The sequence below is a fragment of the Neofelis nebulosa genome, chromosome 1 (assembly GCF_028018385.1).
Source record: "Neofelis nebulosa isolate mNeoNeb1 chromosome 1, mNeoNeb1.pri, whole genome shotgun sequence".
NCBI lineage: Eukaryota > Metazoa > Chordata > Mammalia > Carnivora > Felidae > Neofelis > Neofelis nebulosa.
In genome coordinates this window covers 136,374,915-136,398,456 of record NC_080782.1, presented here as the reverse complement: position 1 = coordinate 136,398,456, position 23,542 = coordinate 136,374,915, and positions in this window count along the sequence as shown.

Here is a 23,542-nt window from a genome sequence, read left to right as displayed (position 1 = left end):
GTCTAAGGCTGCAGAGTCCTATAGGTGCAACATACAACATAGAGCCTACAAGGCTGAAAATACTAACTAAACCTTTACAGAAGAAGTTTGCCAACCTCTGCTATACATCAGACTTCTACTACCACACAGAACGAATCCCAGGAGATGTCATACTGGTGGGGGAAAGCCAGACATGAAAGAACACACGTTATGATTTAATTTATATAAAGTTCAAACACACCTAAAATTAACAGAAGTCAGCCAGAAGTGACAGAGGCCACAAGGCTGGTTACATTTCAGGAAACATAATAACTTGTAAGAGCAACAGTGGAACTGACCACTCTCTTGAAACGTGACCCTGTCATTTAAAGCAAGCAGAACTAGAGAGAAGTACCCACACTTGACTACACCTTTCCCACCACACCGTGCAGGCTCCTAGTAAATCTCTCAGAGGGGCAGATCACTCGCCTCCCAAGTTGGAAAGACAAAATGAAGCAAAATCAATCATTCAATAGCTGCTGGGTAGTTTATTTTTTTTTTTTTAATTTTTTTTTTTCAACGTTTTTTTTTATTTATTTTTGGGACAGAGAGAGACAGAGCATGAACGGGGGAGGGTCAGAGAGAGAGGGAGACACAGAATCGGAAACAGGCTCCAGGCTCCGAGCCATCAGCCCAGAGCCTGACGCGGGGCTCGAACTCACGGACCGCGAGATCGTGACCTGGCTGAAGCCGGACGCTTAACCGACTGCGCCACCCAGGCGCCCCATCTGCTGGGTAGTTTAGATAGAACCTTGTCACAAATCTCTTCTGATCCCTATAGGTTTTGACTTCTTTATATTTGAACAGTAGGAAAAAAAAAAAAAAACAGTAGGAACAAGGAAAAACAAACAAACAAACAAACACAACAAAGAACTACAACTATCTAAACTAAATAGTATTTCAGGGGTACCTGGGTGGCTCAGCCGGTCAAGCGTCCAACTTGGGCTCAGGTCATAATCTCCCAGTTTGTGGGTTTGAGCCCTGCATCAGGCTCTGGGCTGACAGCTCAGAGCCTGGAGCCTGCTTCGGATTCTGTGTGTCCCTCTCTCTCTGCCCCTCCCCTGCTCATTCTCTGTCTCTCTCTCTCTCTCTCTCTCTCTCTCAAAAATAAATAAACATTAAGAAAAAAAATTTAACGTGCTTTCAGTATCAACTAAAAGAATATGTCCATCCCAAATCCACCCCCTTATTGAGATGAGTGAATGGAATATTCCCTGAAGCTCGGAAGAGTATTGATTTCGGAACAATAATTAAAATCTAATGGACTTAATCAGTTTCACATAGAACTATAAATTTCATCTCAAGACATGATAAATCGCTGAATAAGAATATCTGACTGCTCATCTACTCAATTTTTAAAAATTCAGATTCCATTTTCTGACAATGTTATTCACTTTAACTGAGAGAAATATTCATACCATCTGAAGTGCTGGACATTTTATTCTAAGAAGGGGAGGGAAAAAAGAATCATTTGGTTCTTTATGGGGGTCAAATTATACATCAAATAAAGTATGAAGTTCCTTCACCAGATACATTTCATAAAGTTAAATGGTTCTTTCAAGATTATGCTGACAATAGAGTCTTCAGTCTTTGTTATAATATAGCCTACGACCTCACTAATAAGGATAATAATGTATCATCAAAAAATGCTGTTAATTGAAAACTGCAAGTCTAATTAAGCAGGGATGTGACCATGCATAACATATTATTAATGGAATGATAAGATTGCATTACACCAACTGCTACAAGGAAAAAACTACAAGGACGGTCCACAGTTCAAAGAGTCTTCACATCCATTTTGGCAAAAGTTACTGATGATATTTTCCTTTCATTAAACTGTAGGCTTCATAGCAAAATGACTTAAAACCAGAAGAAGAAAGTAGAGCCAGATTTAAAAGATGGGTCACAGGGCAGCTGCTTGGGATTCAATCTATAAAGAGTCCCCACACACGGCTGGAAGACATCAGAAATACGGTGCCAATTAACTCCTGTTTCCACGTGAAACTCTTTACATAACGGGTAAAATGTAAATCGGCCCCACTCCCAAAGAATTAGTTCCCTCTAATGAAAAATATAAATACTCCATCCTAGTGCTCACCTCTTTCCACGGAGTATTTTGTGATACACACAGGCACATTCAGGAAGCTTGGGGGTCACTACTAGGCCTGGAACCAAACCTGGAAACAGCCAGCCGAGAGTTACCGGAAGTCAACAGTTATAGGCAATTAAATTTCAACACTGAAAGAACATGTGGTACAGAACTGCCTCTAGAGAAAAACGGATTTATTTTATTACCTAAATTTTAAATTCCATGCCTCCTAGGACGCCCCCTTGTAACGGAAAAAGCCTTTTTAAAGATCTAACAAGTAAACTGCACTACAGGAAAATGGAACTCATTTTGCTGACATTAAAAGAAAGTATCCAGACCAAGATGATATACTGACAGCATGTTAAGATCTCCCCCTTCCAGCAGCTAGTACTTAAAATGTTAGATTAAAGACAATGGATAAAGATACAGATATGTAAACATATTTATTTGTTGAAGACAAGAAAGTAAAGCCTCCAAGAGTTAGAAATAGAGAGGAACTCACTAATAGATACTAAAGACTCACAGCTCAAAGGAATTTGGATGTGAGTTTGGGATACTGAGACTAAGGCCTCACTGGTCTCGCAGGATTGCTTACAAATATAACGCCATCCAGGACAGGTGGTGCAAGGGCGCCTAGGTGGCTCAATCGATAAAGCCTCTGACTCTTGGATTCAGCTTCGGTCATGATCTAGAGGTTCATGAGTTCAAGCCCCCCGGTGTGCCCTACGCTAGTAGCACAGAGCCTATGGGGGTCCTCTCTCTTCCCCTCTGCCCCTTCTCCACTCATGCACACATGTGTGTGCTCTCTCTCATTCTCACTCTCTCAAAATAAAGAAAGAAACTTTAAAAATATAGATATGCATAATGAATTTCCTTTTAGAAAATATGAATAATGAATTTGTGTATCAGAATATAGTCACAGAAAAGGAAAAAAATCTTACTTGATACAGTACAAATTTTCTCGTTTAGCAATATCAAGGCTCAATCAGCATTATTGTCCTACAATTCAAAATCTAAGACCACTGTTTAATCTACGTTAACCACTGTCCTCACATCTTAGCCTTCTTACTGAATTCACTTTCTTACTAAACTTACTAAGCTTACTAAAGTTTTTCATTTCAAGATCAGAGCCTGACGATGAACTGCAGAAAACTGTATTACTATTCCCACATATGCACAGTCATACATAAGAATTCAAAGCACTTTTTACTTCTTTTTTAACATTTATTCATTTTTTGAGAGACAGAGACAGACACAGCATGAGCGGAGGAGGGGCAGAGAGAGAGGGAGACAACAGAATCCGAAGCAGGCTCCAGGCTCTGAGCTGTCAGCACAGAGCCCGATGTTGGGCTCGAACCCACCAACCTTGAGATCATGACCTGAACCAAAGTCGGACACTTAACCGACTGAGCCACCCAGGCGCTCCTAGAATATTCTAAATAAAACTAAATTTAAAACAAAATTTTTAAAAACGAAATAAACAGAAAAACAGCTTTTCCAATTTCTTATATAAAACAATGTTAACAGAACAGTTCAGCAAAGAGTTTTTCACCTTGAAGAGAAAGCTTGTAGCTGTAATTTTTACTTCTGAATAAGTTCTTCTGCCTGTATTGTAGGTGCTTCAATCTAATTGAAAATGAAACATCTCCAAGTTGGAGAAACAAAGTGACATTCAGAGCCTAAGGCTTGACTCCCACGGAATTCCACCAGTAATATTTTTATGGCTGCAGAAAGCAGAAAACACAGATATTTTGGCTTGTAGTATTAAATTTAATTCATAAAGTTTAGTAGTAATACTTCTGAGGACAGAGAAAAGTCAGCTTCCAATATGGTTAGTCCAGAAAAAGAAAAGATATATTGCTGGTGCAAAAATTGCCTACTCAAAATTTCAAAGTATAGGCTTTAGGGCTCTGAAACACGGGAAGATATAAATACTTTATTATACATCTCATATTGCAAAAGTATCAAAAAGATTTCCTTGGGTTAATACAGCTACCTAAAATCAAAGAACAAAATAACAGAACAAAGAACGAAGGGAGTTTTTTTATTTTTATTAGTTCTCTTGTCATTCATAATAAATTAATAGAATTCTGGTTTTTCTAGCTTTCCGAAGAGATTTTATGAGGACCATATGAAACAGCTTAGAAACTAGCTTATTTTACAAAGAAGTGATACATTTTTAAGAGAATAAAGAGAAGGAAAGTCTTGGTTTCTGAGTATATGCACATATATATCATTTGAGGGACTCCCCAAGTATAACAGAAACCACTTAACAAAGATCAAACCACATTCTTTCGTTGTTTTCTGTCCCTATATCATTGTGCTGACACAATGGAGACTGTTATCCCCACTGAGTGAGTATAAAAATGAAGAAAATTTCTCCCTAATAGTAAATGTACCATCTTGCTCATTTTAGCATTTTAAAAATTTTGGGGGGAAAAATTGAAACAACTTCAAATACTCAGGTAAGAACTTCAGAGGGAGTACGCAGTTTGCATTATAATGTATACCTGTAATAAAATAGCAAAGTGCTTTAAAAAAAAACATTAAGAGAGGAAAACAATTATATTTGTAATTTAAATGAAATTCTGCATCCTTCATTTTTTAATTAATTAATTTAATTTTTTAATTAATTACTCTATTTATTTATTTTTAGAGAGACAGCACAAGCAGGGGAAGGGCAGGGGGAGAAGGAGAGAGAGTGGGGAGAGCCCCATGCGGGGCTCAATCTCATGACTGTGAGATCATGACCTGATCCAAAATTGAGACTTGGTCGTTTACCCAACTGAGTCACCCAGGCACCCCTGAAATTCTTCATTTTTAAAGGAGTATAATTTTTCCATGATCTACCTGGTTCAAATCCTATTCGATCTTTATAAAGACAGAAAAAAAGACCATGTTCAATCTTTTCAGATGCCCAGCCAACTATTTTCTCTATTAATGGTCTCTAATTTTCAGCCAACAGAAATAGATTCTGCTACAACATTTTTCTTCACTGTCGCCATCCCCAAATTCCTTATTTTTTCTGGTGCCCTCAGTGAGCACAAGATTTGATTAACACTAATTACTAGCATTTTTGTTCTACCAGCTTACCAATATTAAAAATATAATGCGGCTTCATCAAATACATTTGCAATGGCATAAAGCTTATTATAGCACATTTCTACACAGACAGAAGTGTAAACATTAAAAACTGAAAAAAAATTAATATAACACTGTATGTTAACTACACTGGAATTAAAATTAAATTTAAAAAGCATATTCTACATTTTGGTATCAGTGGTGGTTACAAAGAAACAAATGCATAAAATTTTTTCAAACTATACACACAAATTTTTGTTTAAGTTTTTATTTATTTATTTTGAGAGAGAGAGATAGAGAGAAGGGAAGGGGAAGAGAGAGAGAAAGAATCCCAAGCAGGCTCCACACTGCCAGCACAGAGCCCAATGTGGGGCTGAACTCCGGAACCATGAGATCAAGACCTGGGGCGAAAATCAAGAGTTGGACGCTTAACCAACTGAGCCACCCAGGCACCCCCACACAAGTATTTTAAGCCACAATTAAGGGAACAAGTGTTTACAATGATTATCTGATTATAGACATGGGTGATTCTTCTTTTTTCTATATCTCTTTCCAAATTTTATACAAAGAATAAATGTCTTTTCTGTAATGAAATAAGTGATCAATATGAATAGAACATATCTCAGAAAAAGAAGCCATAAGAGGAATATTCAACAAGAGTTGGATCATGGATGAATTTTTTCAGACCTTTAATAAACAGATATTTTGATCCTATGTATACTTTCCCAGGCCATAAAGAAATTTTACAGAGCCATCATAAGAACGATACTAAACTTAATAAATACAGCATAAAAAATAAACTACTAGCCAATCTTTTTATGATTATATATGTACAGGTGCTAAATTAAATATTAGCAGGGGAGCCTGGGTGGCTCAGTCGGTTAAGCGTCTGACTTCGGCTCAGGTCATGATCTCACAGCTCGTGGGTTCGAGTCCCACGTCAGGCTCTGTGTTGATGGCTCAGAGCCTGGAGCCTGCTTTGGATTCTGTGTCTCCCTCTCTCTCTGCCCCTCTCCTGCTCATGCTCTGTCTCTGTCTCTCTCAAAAGTAAATAAACATTAAAAAAATTTTTGTAATATTAGCATATGGATTTAAGGAGTTTTATTAACAGATTATAATGCCACGACCAAATAAGATTCTTATCAGGAATAAAAGGAGAGTTGAACACTGAAAGGCTGTTGGATGTAATATCTAATTATTTATAAAATTCATGATTATAGATGTAAGGACTCAAAGATATTTTCCTTAAAAAGCTATTAAAATCGTGTGAAAAGATGTAAACTGTTTGACTAAAATCAATTGCACAAAAAGCAGATTTCCTATGTAAAAATAAGGCATAAATTAAGCAATAAATGAGTAGAAACTACAATTTTTAAAAGTGTAAGTGGGGATAGAGGGAGATAAAAGAAATCTTAAATAGGAAGACCTATTTTTAGGGGTGATTAGGGAATTATGAAGCCTCTTGAAATTACTCTAAGATTCGATGTAATATAACCAAAATTCCTGCAGAATTTCTTTCCTTTTTTCCTGCCTTTCTTTTTTCTTTTGCTTGTTTTCACTTTGACAAAAAAAGAAAAAATCATTCCAAAGTTTACTTGAAAGAATTAATGTTTTAAAATTTAGGCCAGGAAAAAAAAAGTATTAACAAAAAAGTCTAATGACAAGTATAAATATACACTTGATCTTAAACAACACAGGTTTGAACTGCAGAGATCCACTCATACACACTTTTTTATATCAGTACAGTATAGTATTATAAACCTATATTCTCTTCCTTATGATTTCCTTAATAACATTTTCTTTTCTCTAGCCTACTTTATTGTAAGAATACAGTAGAGAATACATATAACCTACCAAATATGTGTTAATGTTATGTTGACAGTAAGGTTTCTGGTCAACAGTAGATTATCAGTGTTAAGTTTTGGGTGAGCCAAAAGTTACAGGCAGATTTCAACCTCGCAGGGTATTGGCACCCCTAACCCTGACATTGTCCATGAGTCAATTGTACATTATAAAACTGTAATAATTAAAACAACATGGCATTGCATGGAGGGAGAATTGGATCAATAGAACAGAATTTTTAAATCTATAGAAAACCCCAAGTATTATTGTTAGTTGATCATCTAATGAAGGAGGTATTTCCATGAGAAAATGCTAGACCAGAAAAAGCATGGGGACAACTTATTAGTTATTGAAAAGGTTGGGGCACTTGGATGGCTCAGTCCATTAAGTGTCCAACTTCGGCTCAGGTCATGATCTCATGGGGTTTGAATACCGCGTCAGGATCTGTGCTGACAGCTCAGAGCCTGGAGCCTGCTTCAGATTCTGTGTCTCCCTCTCTCTCTGCCCCTCCTCTGCTCTCTGTCTCTCTCTCTCAAAAATAAATATTTAAGAAAATAATAATAAAAAAACTAAAATAATAAAACATGTCCACAAATTCTTAGACATTCATTTTTTCCAAGATGGAGCCTAATTTCTGTCCCCTTGAGTGTGGGCTGGATTTGGTGATTCACTTCTAAAAAACTTAGGGTAGAAATGGCAATGGCTTCCGAGACTAAGCCATACAAGACATTGTGCCTTTCCTCTTGATCTTGGATCATGTTCTATACAAAACATCAGCTGCCATGTCAAGGACACTCAGTCAGCCCTCTGGAGAGGAAGCAAATCCTTTGTCAAAAGCCAGCACCAATGTGCCTGCTTGGATGTGGACACTTTAGCTCTAGTGAAGGCTTCAGAGGCCAGCAGACCCATGAAAGAACAGGAGACCAACTATCCTGTAGAAGTTTCCCTAAGTTCCTGACTTGCAGAAACCACTCAAGATAGTAAATGTTTACTGTGATTTTAAACAGCTATATTTTCAGAAATTTTGTTACCTATGTATCTAAGTAATACATATCTATGTATCTATTGTATCTAGATAATAGATACAATCTATGTAATAGATAAGTAATAGATATCTATGTAATATCTATGTATCTATGTAATAGATAAGTAATACACTTCTTGATTTTTATTATTATAAATATCCCTATAAAGAAATGTGTGTGTGTTTATGTATTTATATACAATTGCACTCTTATGTGAATATATCTACGGGTTAAATTCCTGGATATGGAATTTTTTGAATCAAGAGGTTTGCATCCTAAACATTTTGGTATATATGACAAGTTATCTTCCAAAAAGTAAATAAATTTATACCTCCCTTTGTTCACAATATTGTTAACAAAGGGTACTAAGTATCTTTAATTTTTTGCCAAATTGATAGATATCTGTTTTAATTTGCATCTCTTTAAGTGACAGGTTGAATATTTATAAGACTATCTGGCCATTTGTAGATCAAATGTTTGCCTATTTTTCATTCTGGTTCTCAGTCTTTCATTGATTCGTAAGTGCTGTCTGTAGTTGAAAATTTGCTTTTTGTTACAGCTGCGAATCATTTTCCCAAGTTGTCTGTGCGTTTTGACTTTAAATCAGACTTAAAATCTACTAGGGGCGACTGGGTGGCTCAGTCAGTTAAGCCTACGACTACGGCGTCTGACTCACAAACTGTGAGTTCGAGCCCTGCGTTGGGCTCTGTGCTGACATCTCAGAGCCTGGAGCCTGTTGTGGATTCTGTCTCCCTTTCTCTTTGCCCCTCCCCCACTCATACTCTGTCTCTGTCTCTCTGAAAAATAAATAAACATTAAAAAAAAGAATTAAAAAAATCTACTAGAAACTTTATTAAACAATTAGTCTATTAAAAGCTCTATTAAACTTTTTTTCTGTATAGATTTATTTTTACAAAGTAGGTGACCAAGTTTATTTATCTTTTTATTTATGGGTTCTGGAGTTGTGGCATTCTTTGAAAGGCCTTCTTCATTCCAATACTATATTGAATCCACGGATTTTTTCCATATTTCTTTTTTTTTTCATTTTTTTTTCATTTTTTAAATTTTTTTAATTTATTTATTTTTGACCATGAGGTCATGACCTGAGCCAAAGCTGGAGACTTAACCAACTGAGCCACCCAGGCGCCCCTTGTGAACATATTTTAAAATCACTAGTAAAAAACTTAAATATTTATTAATGAAAGGCTGATTAAATCAATCATAGCCATTATCTCTAAATATTTTTTACAGCCTATTCCTTCAGTAAAAAAAAAAAGAAAGATAATTTAAACACATAATCCTGATATGAAAACATGAATTATTATATTTATTTATAATAATTAAATATACATTATATTTATAATTGTTACTTTTATATTAATGTTTTCTATTATATATAATTGTATATAATTATGTATAATATAATTAAATACAATTAAATATATAATTACATAATTAAATATAAATTATTATTTTTATTTTATCTTATATTTATATACATATACCCTTGATAACATAGTGTATATGCTATAAAATAGACACAAAAAAATTTTCCTCTTCAATGAGATAAACCTGAGGGGAAGAGCTAATAATATTTTCTTCCCACTTCCCAGTGAATCATCTTGAGGTGAATGTATGTACTTAAGGGACCACTGAAATAAATGTAGTCATTGAAAAATGAAATGACTCTATGAATACAAATGAGAGAAAGCATCCAAATCAGAAAAGCAAAATGGTAAACATCAGGTATCAGTTGATTCCATCTTTGTAAATAAAGAGCACACACATAGATGCTTACACACACACATAAAATAAATGCAAAACTGTAAGAGGGGCACCTGAGTGGCTCAGTCGGTTACATGGCTGACTCTGGCTCAGATCATGATGTTGCAGTGCGTGAGTCAGCACAGAGCTTGCTTGGGATCCTCTGTCCCCCTCTCTCTCTGCACCTCCCCTGCTCATGCACCCTCTACACTCTCTGTCCCCAAAATAAACAAACATTAAAAAAAATTTTTTTTTAAGCCAGAAAAGAAACTTAAGAAAGGTTATCTCTGGAAATCAGATTTAATCAGAATAGAGATAAGGGAAAAAAGCTTCATTTATCTTTTGATTCACTTCTATAACTTTTGAACTTAATATGCACATGTTTTCATTTGGATAATTACTTTCACTGTTTAAAGAAAATATATGCAAATTCACATAAATAAAAGCAATGCAACAAAAAATGAGTGAAGGACATGAAAAAATAGTTCTCAGGAAAAAAAAATGCATAAAATGCCTCTTGAGAGGCGCCTGGGTGGCTCAGTAGGTTAAGAGTCTGACTTTGGTTCAGGTCATGATCTCACGGTTCGTGGGTTCGAGCCCACATCAGGCTCTGTGCTGACGGCTCGGAGCCTGGAGCCTGCTTCGGATTCTGCGTCTCCCTCTCCCTCTGCCCTCCCCCAATCATACTCTGTCTCTCTCTCCCTCTCTCTCTCTCAAAAACAAATTTAAAAAAAATTTTTTTAAATGTTTTAAAATGTCTCTTGAACATTTTTTTTCATGTCCAGTTTCATGTAAAAGAAGTGAAATGTAAATCAAAACTACACAGAAATAGCATTTTTCATCGATCAGATTGGCAAATACCCTGAAGTTTGATAACATACCAACTTGGTAAGGGGGAAAGTCACTTTCATTCATTGTTGTGAAGACTATAAATGAATATAACCCCCCTGGAGGGCCTTTTGGCAATATCTACCAAAATTTAAAATGCACATACCCTTTAACCCAGCAAGGCTACTTCATGAAATTAATCCTACAGGCATATGCAAATAACATATGTCCAAGGTTATTTGTTGCAGGATGGTTAATAATAGCAAAAGATGAGGTTGTCGTTGTCGTTGTTGCTGTTTTTAAATTCCAGAAGCAAACTTTATTTACTGTATAAGTATCTTCACCTCAGGTGGCTTCACAGAAGCACCCAACCAGGTTTCTGGCTTTCTCTTGAATGACACTTTAGTCAGCAGTTGCATGTGTAATATTTTATCTTGCTCAGTTTTGTCTCTCATTAAAACAGTTCATGAATCACATTTTATGGTTTCCATATAGGTTAGAGAATGAGTTCATTTGCATAGAGATCGAGTCCCTGCCGAATTTAGGAGACCACCTTTAAAATGTATCTCAAAACTCCTATCTTCTTGCTAAAACCCCCTTTCTAATATCACCTCCATCTCTACCTCCTTTTTTTTCATTCTAATTTCTTTCCGTCATCAAAACCAACAGCTGACATTTTTCTCAAGGCCATTTTCACAAGTCAAACAGATTTTTATTACTATGAAAGCTATTGCCTGAAGAGCAGCAAACTAGAAAGCCACATTAGGGTATGTGTCGTGGGCCACGGGCTGAGCTCATTCATTAGCTGGGCAACTCAGTCCCCAGCCTCCATCTTGCCCCAGCAGAATCCCAGATTACTACAGCAATGGAATGTCTTCTGGCAAACAGCTAACTCTGAAAACGGTAAGCTTACAAATGCCAAGGGTTTGCTCGCGAAAGATGAGTATGAACCTAAATGTCCATTAACAGGTGTAAGTTACAGTAAATCCTTTCTATGAATTACAAGACAGCGATTGGAGTAAAATCCTCTTTACATATACGTATATAAGCTCAAAAATATTATTAATTAAAAAAAGAAAAAGCAAGGTCAGAACTGGGTGCTACCATTTGGAAAACAAAGTGGGGAGGATATGTATTCACATGTGCTTATTTACATATAAAATCACTGGAAGGAGACAGAAGAAACTAAATGTCAGTGGGGAAAAAATCTGAATGGCAGGTAGGCAGAGGGGAGAGGCAGACATTTCACTCTTCACACTTTTCCAATCTTTGATCCATTAAAATTAATACAATAACAAAGTACAGGATAATGATACTGGCTAACACCTAATTAAGAGTGACTTGCCTTGGGGTGCCTGGGTGGCTCAGTCAGTTAAGTGTCTGACTCTTGATTTCAACTCAGGGCATGACCTCACCTCACCATTCATGGGTTCGAGCCCCACATCACGCTCTGCACTGGGATTCTCTCTCTCCCTCTCTCTGCCCCTCCCCCGCATGTGCTGTCTCTGTCTCTCTCTCCAAAACAATAAATAAAGCTTTATTGTTTTGGAGAGAGAGACAGAGCATGAGCAGGGGAGGAACAGAGAGAGAGGGAGACACAGAATCCAAAGCAGGCTCCAGGCTCTGAGCTGGCAGCACAGAGCCTGATGTAGGGCTAGAACCAATGAACCACAAGATCATGACCTGAGCCGAAGTCAGACGCTTAACCGACTGAGCCACCCAGGCGCCCCCCCCAAAAAAATTTGTTTTAATACTCACTTGCCTCGTGCTAGACACTCTATTGTTTTATATATTATTGTATTTAGTTCACACATTTCACAGATGAGGAAACTGAAGCCCAGAGAGACTAAAAAGGAGCCAAAGACCTGCCAGTGGTCAGGGGTGGGCCTACTATATTCTCCCAGGATTTCTGGGCCAGATTCTATGCTACCTCCCAACTAAAAAGATGTTAACAGTAACACTTTGTTAGAAGACACTCAGTCTTCATACCAGTCAACAATCATCAATACAGAAGTGATTTTTTTTTTCAGGGACAGTATCTTAAAAGACTTCATGGATGATATTTGAAGGAGTCACCAGAAATGCACCAGAACTGCAAAGAAGAGACTCTGCCATAACTTTGATTTCTCTTGGGCTTCATTTCTACATATAGAAGATGGACTAAGGAAATATCCAAGCTTCCTTTCAAAATCCAAACCCAAGATGGGACGCAAGTCACCTGGACGAGGACGAGCCCTCCAGCATTTGAGGGGCCACCCTTTTCTGTAAAGCCAAGTCAAGTGGTTTACGGGCCTACCCCAACCCATGGCAGAGGCTAGCCTCCCCACCTCTTCCCCTTTCCAAAGGTCATATTTCATGTTTAAGGCAACAATTGTTCTTTTGCACCCAACCGTAGCCAGACCACAAGAAAGCCTTATTCTCTGCTGCTGCCACTGACCTGCATGTGCTACAGGGGGCACATGCTACATGGTCACTGCTACGAGCCTGGACACTGCACGTCTCTTTATCCCACTACAACACCATTCAACAAGAAACATTTTCAGGCATTACTGAAAGAATATAAAACAAGACAGGAACGGCTATAAAGCAATAATGAGGCCTTACTGCCCATGTAGCAATTTGAATCCTTTGCAGCATGAGGGGCTGAGGCAATGCCTATTTCTTTCTTTCTTTTTTTTTAATGTTTACTTATTTTTGAGAGAGAGAGAGAGAGAGAGAGAGAGAGAGAGAGAGCCGAGGAGATGCAAGGAGAGAGAGAACAAAGGATGCGAAGCAGGCTCCACACTGACAGCGGAGAACCTGATGTGGGGCTCGAACCCATGAACTGTGAGATCATGACCTGAGCCAAAGTCAGAAGGTTAAGGACCGAGCCACCCAGGCGCCTCTGTTTAGAATAGGCAACACCTATTCCTAATGCAGAAACAGGAGAAGCTCTACTCATTCTTAAAGGTACAGTAATTCGTAGTTAGAAGAGGGACTTTTAAGTCAGAGAAGATTGGTTTCAGTCTGTGTGTTTCCCCGTGGGCTCCACGTAGTAGAATGCCCAAGGAAGTGTCTACCTGGGAGGGTTCACGAGCTTCCTTGTATTTAATCACCCATCCCCTGAAGGTCATAAACTCAATAAAGAAGGAGAAAACCGCTTCTCTTGTTTCTCCTGATTAAAACATCATCTCTGTAATAGGTGAAAGCAAAGCCTTCAAGTCTCCAAGTGATTTAAAATCCCTTCTATCAACAGTGTGACAGAAAGCAAGAAAATTTACACACCCTTGGGGCAAGAGAGTGGAAATATATTACTGTCCTATGGAGGTAAATGCAAATTGCTACTGGTGATTTTTTTTTTTTTTTTTTTTTAAGTACAGAGGTAGGAGTAAACGCACTGGTCAAATCTCATAACAAGTATTACAGGGCACATGGTAGATCTTTTCCAGAAATAAAACAACTTCAAATCTTGTATTAGGAAAGGTAGGAACGATTTCATCATATCAATGATGCAACCTACAGTTAGTCTCTCAAAATCATTTAAAATGATCACAGGGAGAAGCCAAAGGGCAAAATAGTTGCCTAAATGGCATCTTGAATGATATTGACGGTCTCTCAGATTGCCTCCAGCGTTCCATATTATTTTGCATTAACTCTTCCAGATAAGAACCTAAATTATGGTAAACAGTGTAAATTCTAGCACTGTCCTCTTAGAACTTCCATCCACTGCTGTTTTAAATCACTCAAGTCCATTCTTATATGGCAGCTGGCATTCTCCTTGACTTTAACACATGAAAAGATAATTAGGGAAACTAATGGCTGTTTTTCCTACCTCGAGCACCTATTTTTGTAGGCCCATCACCTCCCCCTCCAACCCCCAAATGAAGATATTCTATAATATTTCCTTCAGAATTTGTCGGGCTTTCCTGGTAAGTTTCAAGGGCACCTAATCTTGCATCTAGTAATTTTCCAAAGGAGAGTATGCTATAATATTCCATGCCCAGTGGACTCAAAGACGGGTATGAAGTCCAGTGTCCTAGAAAGGATGAGCAAGCACAAGATTCCCTGAAGTCAGGCCTGCGGTTAAGCCACTTTCCTGCCCCTCACCTTGGGTCCCTGGCAAGACAGCAGTGACCTTGAAGCCATTGCTTTGTCACTAGTAGGAGGCAGCCAGTGGACCTTTCACTAGCTGGGGTCCAAGATGCTGTGACTGAACCTCTGTGGTAGCAGAGTGTAACGAGGCAATCAGAATGCTTTTAGCACAATAGGTAGAAAGGTGTCCAAATTGGGAGCTCAGCTGCCTACCAGCTGTATAATCTTAATAACGTGGAGATAATACTTAAATCATGACTTCTCTTTGAGCAATAAATGAGTCCTTATGAAGGACTTGGAACAGTGCCTGGCACAAAGTCACTCAATAAATGCATTAAGTACAATTAGCTATCGATACATTATTTTTGGTTCTTCAAAGTCCGGAGGCCCTGCCATGGAACAAGCTTTCTGACTCACATTGACATTCTTTGGGGCCAAAGCCATGAACTCTCTTGGATTAGGTGGTATGGTCCTCATTTTGTGAATGTCCTTTAAAACAGGCAGCAGGTACGTGGGTATGGGGAGTATAATTATCTACCCATATGAGCCAGGTATGGCACAACAGCCAGGCATTTCTTCCTTAATCACTTGTCCAATTCAACGCTAGATGGTTTTCTAAGGATGGGGAAATTCGACCATTCCTCTAACTGCAGCTGCCATTCTTTCTTTGCTTCTATCATCCAGTTCAGACGGATGGGGAGGGAAAGCAGTACCCCACACGCCCAACAAAGTCAGCTCCTGATGCAGGAAAGATGCCTTCTTTCCATCAATTCTGGTCTTCACTTCCAGAGCCTGACTGGGCAGCAGAGTGGGAGCTCCTTCATGACCTGAGCCTAAGTCGGATGCTTAACCGACTGAGCCACCAAGGCACCCTGAGGGGTAGTTCCTTCTTAGTAAGTACTAAAAGGGATGGAGGTCTGTCTGTTCCCTGGAAGTCTCTGTGGAACATGAGGCCACCCAGTACCAAATGCTCTCAACCTTGGGCTTTTAGATCAAAATAATGAGACAATAAGAAACTGTTACATTTATACCTGTTTTTTCCCTGGCGACTTCTTTACCTCCAAAAGCATTTGGAAGTTCTGGGTCACCTGCGAAATGTCAGTAAAGCTATACACAATGAAAGAAAGAGCCCTGAAGAGTCCCTTTTGGGTTCAGCCAGTAGAGGAAATAACATAGCATTGAGCCTTAAGAATGGCTACTGATCTGGGGCGCCTGGGTGGCGCAGTCGGTTAAGCGTCCGACTTCAGCCAGGTCACGATCTCGCGGTCCGTGAGTTCGAGCCCCGCGTCAGGCTCTGGGCTGATGGCTCGGAGCCTGGAGCCTGTTTCCGATTCTGTGTCTCCCTCTCTCTCTGCCCCTGCCCCGTTCATGCTTTGTCTCTCTCTGTCCCAAAAATAAATAAAAAACGTTGAAAAAAAAAATTTTTTTTTTAAATAAAAAAAAAAATAAAAAAAAGAATGGCTACTGATCAAATTTAACCAGAGACAAGTTCGCTTGTCTTCCCAGAAAGAGTAAATAAGAAATAAAGTTGACTCAATTCATTTTGGCAGCCAACACATAGAATTCAGTTTATTTCTTTCTGTCCTACAGAATGTTTGTTGTTGTTTTTTTTTTTAAGCAAAGAAAAAAAAAAAAAAACTACATGAAAGGAATGTGACAAATCCCAGATCAATTTTTCAATAAATTCTCTGCCTCGTCCAAAAGCAGAACCGAGTTCACATCAGGCATAAGAAAACGAGGATAAATGCTAGACAATTGAAAATGTAATCACTTATGAATGTCCTTAAAGGCTACGACGTACTGAGTAACAGCCAGCATGACTTTGGGAAAATTTTGCAAGTCAAGTCAGAATGCAAACATCCAGTCCTCTAATGGGGACACTCCCAGGAAACAAGATGCATTCGCTCTTGACTTGCGATAAGTTTTTTATTCCGTCGCATACAAAGTGATATGGTAGTGATCAAGGTGGCCCCCGACCCTAGGGTTTAAAATACACCTAAGCTCACATAATACAATAAGGAATTGTTTATCAACCATTATTTGATATATAATGTCTTATGTCTTGGATGTGGGGTTTATACATTTATCATTTCCTACACCCAATACACTGACAACTCTCCCCTCTACTGATAATCAAAAGAAATTATAAATGTCTTATGTGTGCAGCATAATTATCACTTTTACCTTATAAAATACAATTTGCTGCCCACACATTACCATCTTATCTGGCCATTTAACTACAGATAATGATCTTTTTATGAATCTAGCCCACAACCCGGACATTTTCTAGCTCATGTTCCTTTGGACCCTTGCAAAAACAATATAGAACGCCTGTGGTGTAAAATTAGGCCTAAACTTAATTATCTTGCAGCCTATTTCCTGAGTTTAATTAACTTTTCTGAGTGGTTTCTACTGCAATGAGAACTAGGCCCATTTGGTATTATTTAGTGTCATAATTTCTCTTCCCGCTCAGTTCCAAGGACACCACAAGCTCCCTCCAGTCCTAATTGCCATGGCAAATGCAGAGATAGGAGAACTGAAAAGCAGCTATAACCAAAATTAAGAATGCGCTGCTGTGCATACTAATATAAGGATGGAAATCTGTGAGTGTGCTATCTATAATCCCTTCTAGCCTCTAAATGAACTGACTTTAAATATTTAATTATCTTGTTAAGTAAATTCAGATTATAGATTCAAATCCTCGTCATTACAGATCATCAGGCTATTTCAGAAGTAGAATAAATGGAAGCCAGACCAACAGCCTTTTGTAAACTAGAACATGACACACAGTTTACAGTGGAAGCTGTTCTCCTTCTCCATAGCTTGTGCAGACTCCTTCTCTGGACTCTGAGAAGACCAGGCATGACAAGACATTCCGCCTCTAGAAAATGTGTGGACCCTGCCCCATGAGTAGTAGAGTGAATGTGGCCTTTGGAGCCCAACCCATTGAGCAATGTGGACTGTTCATCATTAACACTGCAGCCACTGGCAAGTTATTAGGTCTTTCACAGCCTAGACTGCCCCCCTGTTGAATGCAAATAATGGTAAATGCCCCACTAGTGGGTTTCAATGATTAAAGAGATAACCAGTGAGCTTCCCCTCCCCCTCTCCCCGCCCCCCCCCCATATAAAATGTTTCAGAGAAGAAACCGTTGTGGGTTGACTTTTTATGTGCCAGTATGTTTTGTGAATGGCTGAGAGAAGATACAAATGGGAGAACAGACTTGAAGGAGGAGGGGCCTCTGCTGAGACAGGTAAGAATGAAAAATAAATGACAAATTTTTTTTAATAAAAAAATAAAGGAGAGGTTGGAAAGACCTAAACGTTATTGGCAAAAATAATAACAATAAATAAATAAATAACAGACAGACAGACAGGCAAGGCAGTAGAGGGAGGAAGGAAGAGAAAGAGAACATAAAACCCAGAGGTGGCTCGGTTGGTTAAGCGACCGACTCTTGGTTTCGGCTCAGGTCATGATCTCACGGTTCATGAGATCGAGCCCTGCATCCGGTTCCACACTGACAATGCCCTCTGCCTCTCCCCAGCTCGCTCACCGTGCCCTCTCTCTCACAAAATAAATAAATACACATTTTTAAAAAACAGATACTCTGACGTAAAGTACAAGAAAGAGGGCCACTATTTCTAGGACAGTCTGTGACAAAAACCAAGGAGAATTCAGGAAGAACAGAGGAGCCCTCCTACGTCACTGTCTAGCACCCATGTCACGCCTCCATATTTATCCAAGATTTGGGTGCCACTCTGCCCAGAGCCTATCTTCACCCGAGCTAGGGCTGAGGAGCTGCTGAAGGACAGAGCTGAGAGATGCTTTAAACCTTTCTGATGCCACCAGGTACTTCGTGCCTAATGAAGTAACTCCCCTTCTGCCACTCATTCCCTCATTCTTACTGCTGGTCTTGTGTCGTAATGGGGATTTTCCTTGTTTTATACACATTTTATATCCTTAGTTCTACAATGGGGAAGAATGTCTCAGCCCTGCCCTGGGTCAGAGGAATGCCTTGACCTGGCTCCATTCCGGGGCTCCTTGGTCCCCCCTTGCCTAATTCCCCTTGCGGAATTCCCCTTCCGCACCAACATCCATCCTTTAACTGTCCAGTCTAGGTGCAAGGGCAGGTAAAATGAGGTATGCTTAACGTTATTCTGAGCCATGAAAGCAAGGAAGACAGAACACAGAATGACATCCATGGTGATGGGCAGGCAGTGGCCACGGGAGACCCCCACATGAGAGCAAAGGAAAGGACAATCACTGTGGATCTTTGGCTCAGATGACACACAGTGTGACAACTTTGGCTAACACCGATGCTAACAGAGGATCCTTGTGATGACCCTCCCTAAGCTTTCAAGGGTTTTAGTTCAGGCTCTCAAACACTAAGTGTCTCGGGAAACATTCTGCTCCCCTGTGCTAAATGTCCCATATCTGAGTTTGTCGGAGTTGAACTAGGCAATGACATGGACTGAGATCCTGGCGTTTTTGTTACTGCTGTCGTTGCCATTTTCACATCCCCTCACGACCAGGAAGAACTCCCCCCCACACGTTCATCTTCTTGCTGCTTTCATTCAGAATTTTCAAAAATTTTTAATGTTTACTTATTTTTTGAGAAAGACAGAGAGTGCAAGTAGGGGAGGGGCAGAGAGAGAGGGAGACACAGAATCTGAAGCAGGCTCCAGGCTCTGAGCTGTCAGCACACAGCCCGACACGGACTCGAACTCATAAACCATGAGACCGTGACCTGAGCCAAAGTCGGACGCTTAACAGAATGGGCCACGCAGGCGCCCCTCCTCCAGAATTTTCAAATCGACCTTGTAGAGGGAAACAATCCTGAAGAATTAGTCCAATATCTGATTCCATTCTCCAAAAACAGAGAGTCCTGGAGAATCGAGGACCTATATTTTTCTCACCTTCAGTCTGACTCCGTGGCTATCAAAGGGCCTCACAATCTACGAACTAGTTCCTACTTTACGGTTAAATCAAAATACTTCGTCTTGAGACTTCTAGGCTGAAGCACAGAGGACTTTGTACCTCAAGTGCTCCCACCGCATCTCTTTCCCCAGCCGGCCACACACTCTACTGCACAGGCCTTAAATCATCCTGCACACCCTGCTCTTGTACCTGCCAACATCATCCACTGTCTAAATGCAGCCAGCAGCTGTTTATTTACAATTAGATCTGCCAGCTGGAAAGCAAACATTCTGCGTTACCGAATCAATCAATGTTACAGGGAGAGAAAAAATCAGGTACAGCATGAAATGGGGGACAGGAACATTACATTATATTGCAGCTGTCCTTGTCCAATGCCATTAGATGTTCTCGGCACCAAGAATTAATATAACCACAGTCTATGATCAGCTGTCTTCTAGTCGCGGATTTGACACCTAAGAAATACAGCCCGCCAGAGGGAAAGATTTGGGCCTTGGAAGCCATGGCCTTCATCTGATGACATGAGCAATACTGACCTCCAGGGTGGTTCTCTATCACGGAACCAGGGCACGTCTCCCCTACACAATGTTTATCAATTGTATTTCCTGTTTTATCCAAGTGGCAGTTAGAGCTGAATCGCACACACTGAGATCAGGCTTTCAAAATAGGATCGTATCACCACATAGAGTATTTGGGGACACTCTCTCCTTTTGGAAATATCAAAGAATGATGAGTATCTCCTTTTCATCATAAAGTGGATCAGCACAAGGACTCCTCCCATTTTTACTGATTTACAGAGGTAGTGCTGTTCAAGACCTTGATTTGACTTTGGCTGTCAAGCCACCGACTGAGCCTTGGTGAATTAACACGCTTGCCTGGTTCAGTCCGCAAAATTAGTAAAGCAAAAGGCGGTAACACTCTAGTAAGAATACAGCAACAAAAGCTTAACAGTATGATGGATGAGGCTCTTCCCTTATCTGCCTTATCTGTAGGCTTTTTGTTTGGTTGGTGGCGCCTTTTTTTTTTTTTTTTTTTTTAAATAGCAGTGGATGGGAATCAAGATGGGGAAGGAAAGGATACTAGACATGAAGTTGGAAGGTCACTAAACATGCAATTCCAGGACACAACCCAGTATTTGTAACCCACCAAAATTCCTTACGGAGGCATTCACACCGTGCCCCCTAAAAGCCACCAGAGTTTGTGCAGCATTTGAGATAAACCCTGTTAATGCCCTCCTCTGGTCCTGGTGTGCCAGGAACTTGAAGGTTTCCCCCCTCTGTGTGCTGGCTCCTAATGGGAAACTCCACAGCACTTTGTGTAAATACAGAAACATCTGCCGTAGCCACGAACAGCTTACTGAAAAAGTACAGCCAAGCCTGCTACAGACCCCCTCTGCCCTCATTAGAAAATATGCTGGCCGTCAACAGAAGTACAATAAAACTCGGAGAGCTTAAGGCATCAGGAAAAGACAGGGAAGGGCTTCGGGACAGTAAATAAAACACTCCTAGCCAAGTAGGGGATTTGGAGGAGTGGGATTAGACATTAGTGGACGCAGCGCCTGGTGAAGAGTTTCCCATTTTCTGACTCCAGGCTTGCTTACAACCAAGGACCCAGACTCCACCCTTTGCATTTAAATACCCCAACCCCAAGGGTAATGATCTCCTTTTATACAACTGATTCACTTAATGCTGCAAAGTACCTTGTGAACACTGGGCTTCCCACAGTACACAGAAGAGGACAGGGTTTCAAAGTCTTCTCAGCAAATTAGATTGGAGGTGTATGTAGGTAAACTGTATGAAGGCTCAGGCTGAAGCGAAGGCACTCAGACCATTGCAGGGCCTCTCCAGGTATGAGGGGATAAGGACCCCACCTAAAATGAGATGAGTACAAATTAAGAGAATGGTCCCAGGGGTAGGGAGACTGTATCAGCCAAAGGGCACAAAGTGTGTGGCAGTCATTAGCCTCGCTCTTCCTGGGACCAAATATGAACGTTGCAGATCGAGATGAAGGCTTTTCCTCTCTCACCACAGCTCCACACACGTACAGATTTTTTCCGACCTACTCAAAGTCACCATGTGTTCTCATGGTTTCCTTCATTCTTGGTTTCTTCTGTTGTGCTCCCGGAAGAATCCTTCTTTTCCCTCTCACCCTATTATACCCATTTCCATCCCTCATGACATCCAAGTAACGACATCATATTCATCTGAGTTGTCTGGGTTAATGTAACAAAAATGGGTTCTGACGAATTTTATCAAAGACAAAAATTAGGTTTTTGGAAGGAAACAGGGTAGTAGAAGAAACGGAAGAGAAGACAAGCAACGAGATCTCAGAAAAGGATGAAAAGCAGGGTAATGCTGGGAAAATGCTAGACGCTCTCTTCAGAAACACCAAAAGGATGAGTCAAATCCGCATGTCACTTTGCTCAGGATGTGATTTCATAGGTTGAGATTCCGACAGAGACTGCATGGAAGGTCCCCAATGCTGGTACCAAAGCAGGGTAGACTGGATGCCGGACAGGCACTACCAATGTCTGTCCTCCACAGCCATACATGGACATACTTGTACAGGCAGCAACAGCGTGAAGCCTAGAGAAATGACTTACCAGGCTCAGTTCTTTTTCCTTTTTTTAACGTTTATTTATTTTTCAGAGACAGAGCATGAGCAGGGGAGGGGCAGAGAGAGAGGGAGACACAGAACCCGAAGCAGGCTCCAGGCTCTGAGCTGTCAGCACAGAGCCCGACAGCGAGGCGGGACTGAGTCACCAAGGCACCCCCAGGCTCAGCTCTTTAAAGCTCAAGTCCATCCCATTGTTCTTCATTTTATGGCAAAATGCTCCATCATCTCCATTTGGTACATTTTATTTCTTTCTTTAGCACAGAAATTTCTTATTTCAGTATCGAACTCTCACACTGAACATTCCCTAGTTTTAATTCCCCACTCTTGCCCACTAGGTAATTCAGATTAATTCTGTTTATCATAAAAAGCAAGATAAGGCTACAGAAAAGGTCTCAAAGAAGGAAAGGAAAGGAAAGGAAAGGAAAGGAAAGGAAAGGAAAGGAAAGGAAAGGAAAGGAAAGGGAAGGGAAGGGAAGGGAAGGGAAGGGAAGGGAAGGGAAGGGAAGGGAAGGAAAGGAAAGGAAAAGAAAACTCATCTTTAGGTGTATCAGTGCTGTACAAAAGAACTTTCTACAATATTGGAAATGTTCTAAATCTAGGCTAACCAAAACAGTAGCCACTGGCCAAATGAACCTACTGAGCCCTTGAATGTGACCTGTGAGACTAAGAAACTGAATTGTATTTAATTTTTATTAATCTAAATATAAATCTAAATAGCCAAATGTGGCTAGTGGCTACCATATTGGACAGTACAGAATAGATACATAATATCCAAGAAATTCCTTCTTCTATTTATTTGGGAGACCAGATAGCTTTTATGTCATGACTGTGGGATGTTAAAAGCTAAATTAAGTATATTTCTGAGAAAGTTAAAAGCAATTCTATACCCTTTGTACAACTGCAGCATGTAAGGCACCTTGTGGGTCAATAACTCACCTGAACTGTAAGCCATCCCCAAGGAAATACACAGAGCTGCAGGAGGTCCCAGGCCTCTAGCTCTGGCTCTCCCTAAGTATGTGACCTTGGGCAAGTCAGGCTTTCTTTTTCATTTCTTGAAAAGAAAGGGATCAGACTAGATGATTTCAGGTCCCTTTTCCAGCACTAACAGCTTTAATTTTTATTTGCGCCCACTAAAATCTAGAAACGATAGGAAAGGGGCTACAAACACGAATGGCGATAGTGTCCAGGCTTGTAAATGAATGAAACTTGCCTAGCAGGACCTGGAGCCCAGTGAACAACATATATCCCAGCCAATCACACAAGTGGAGATTCT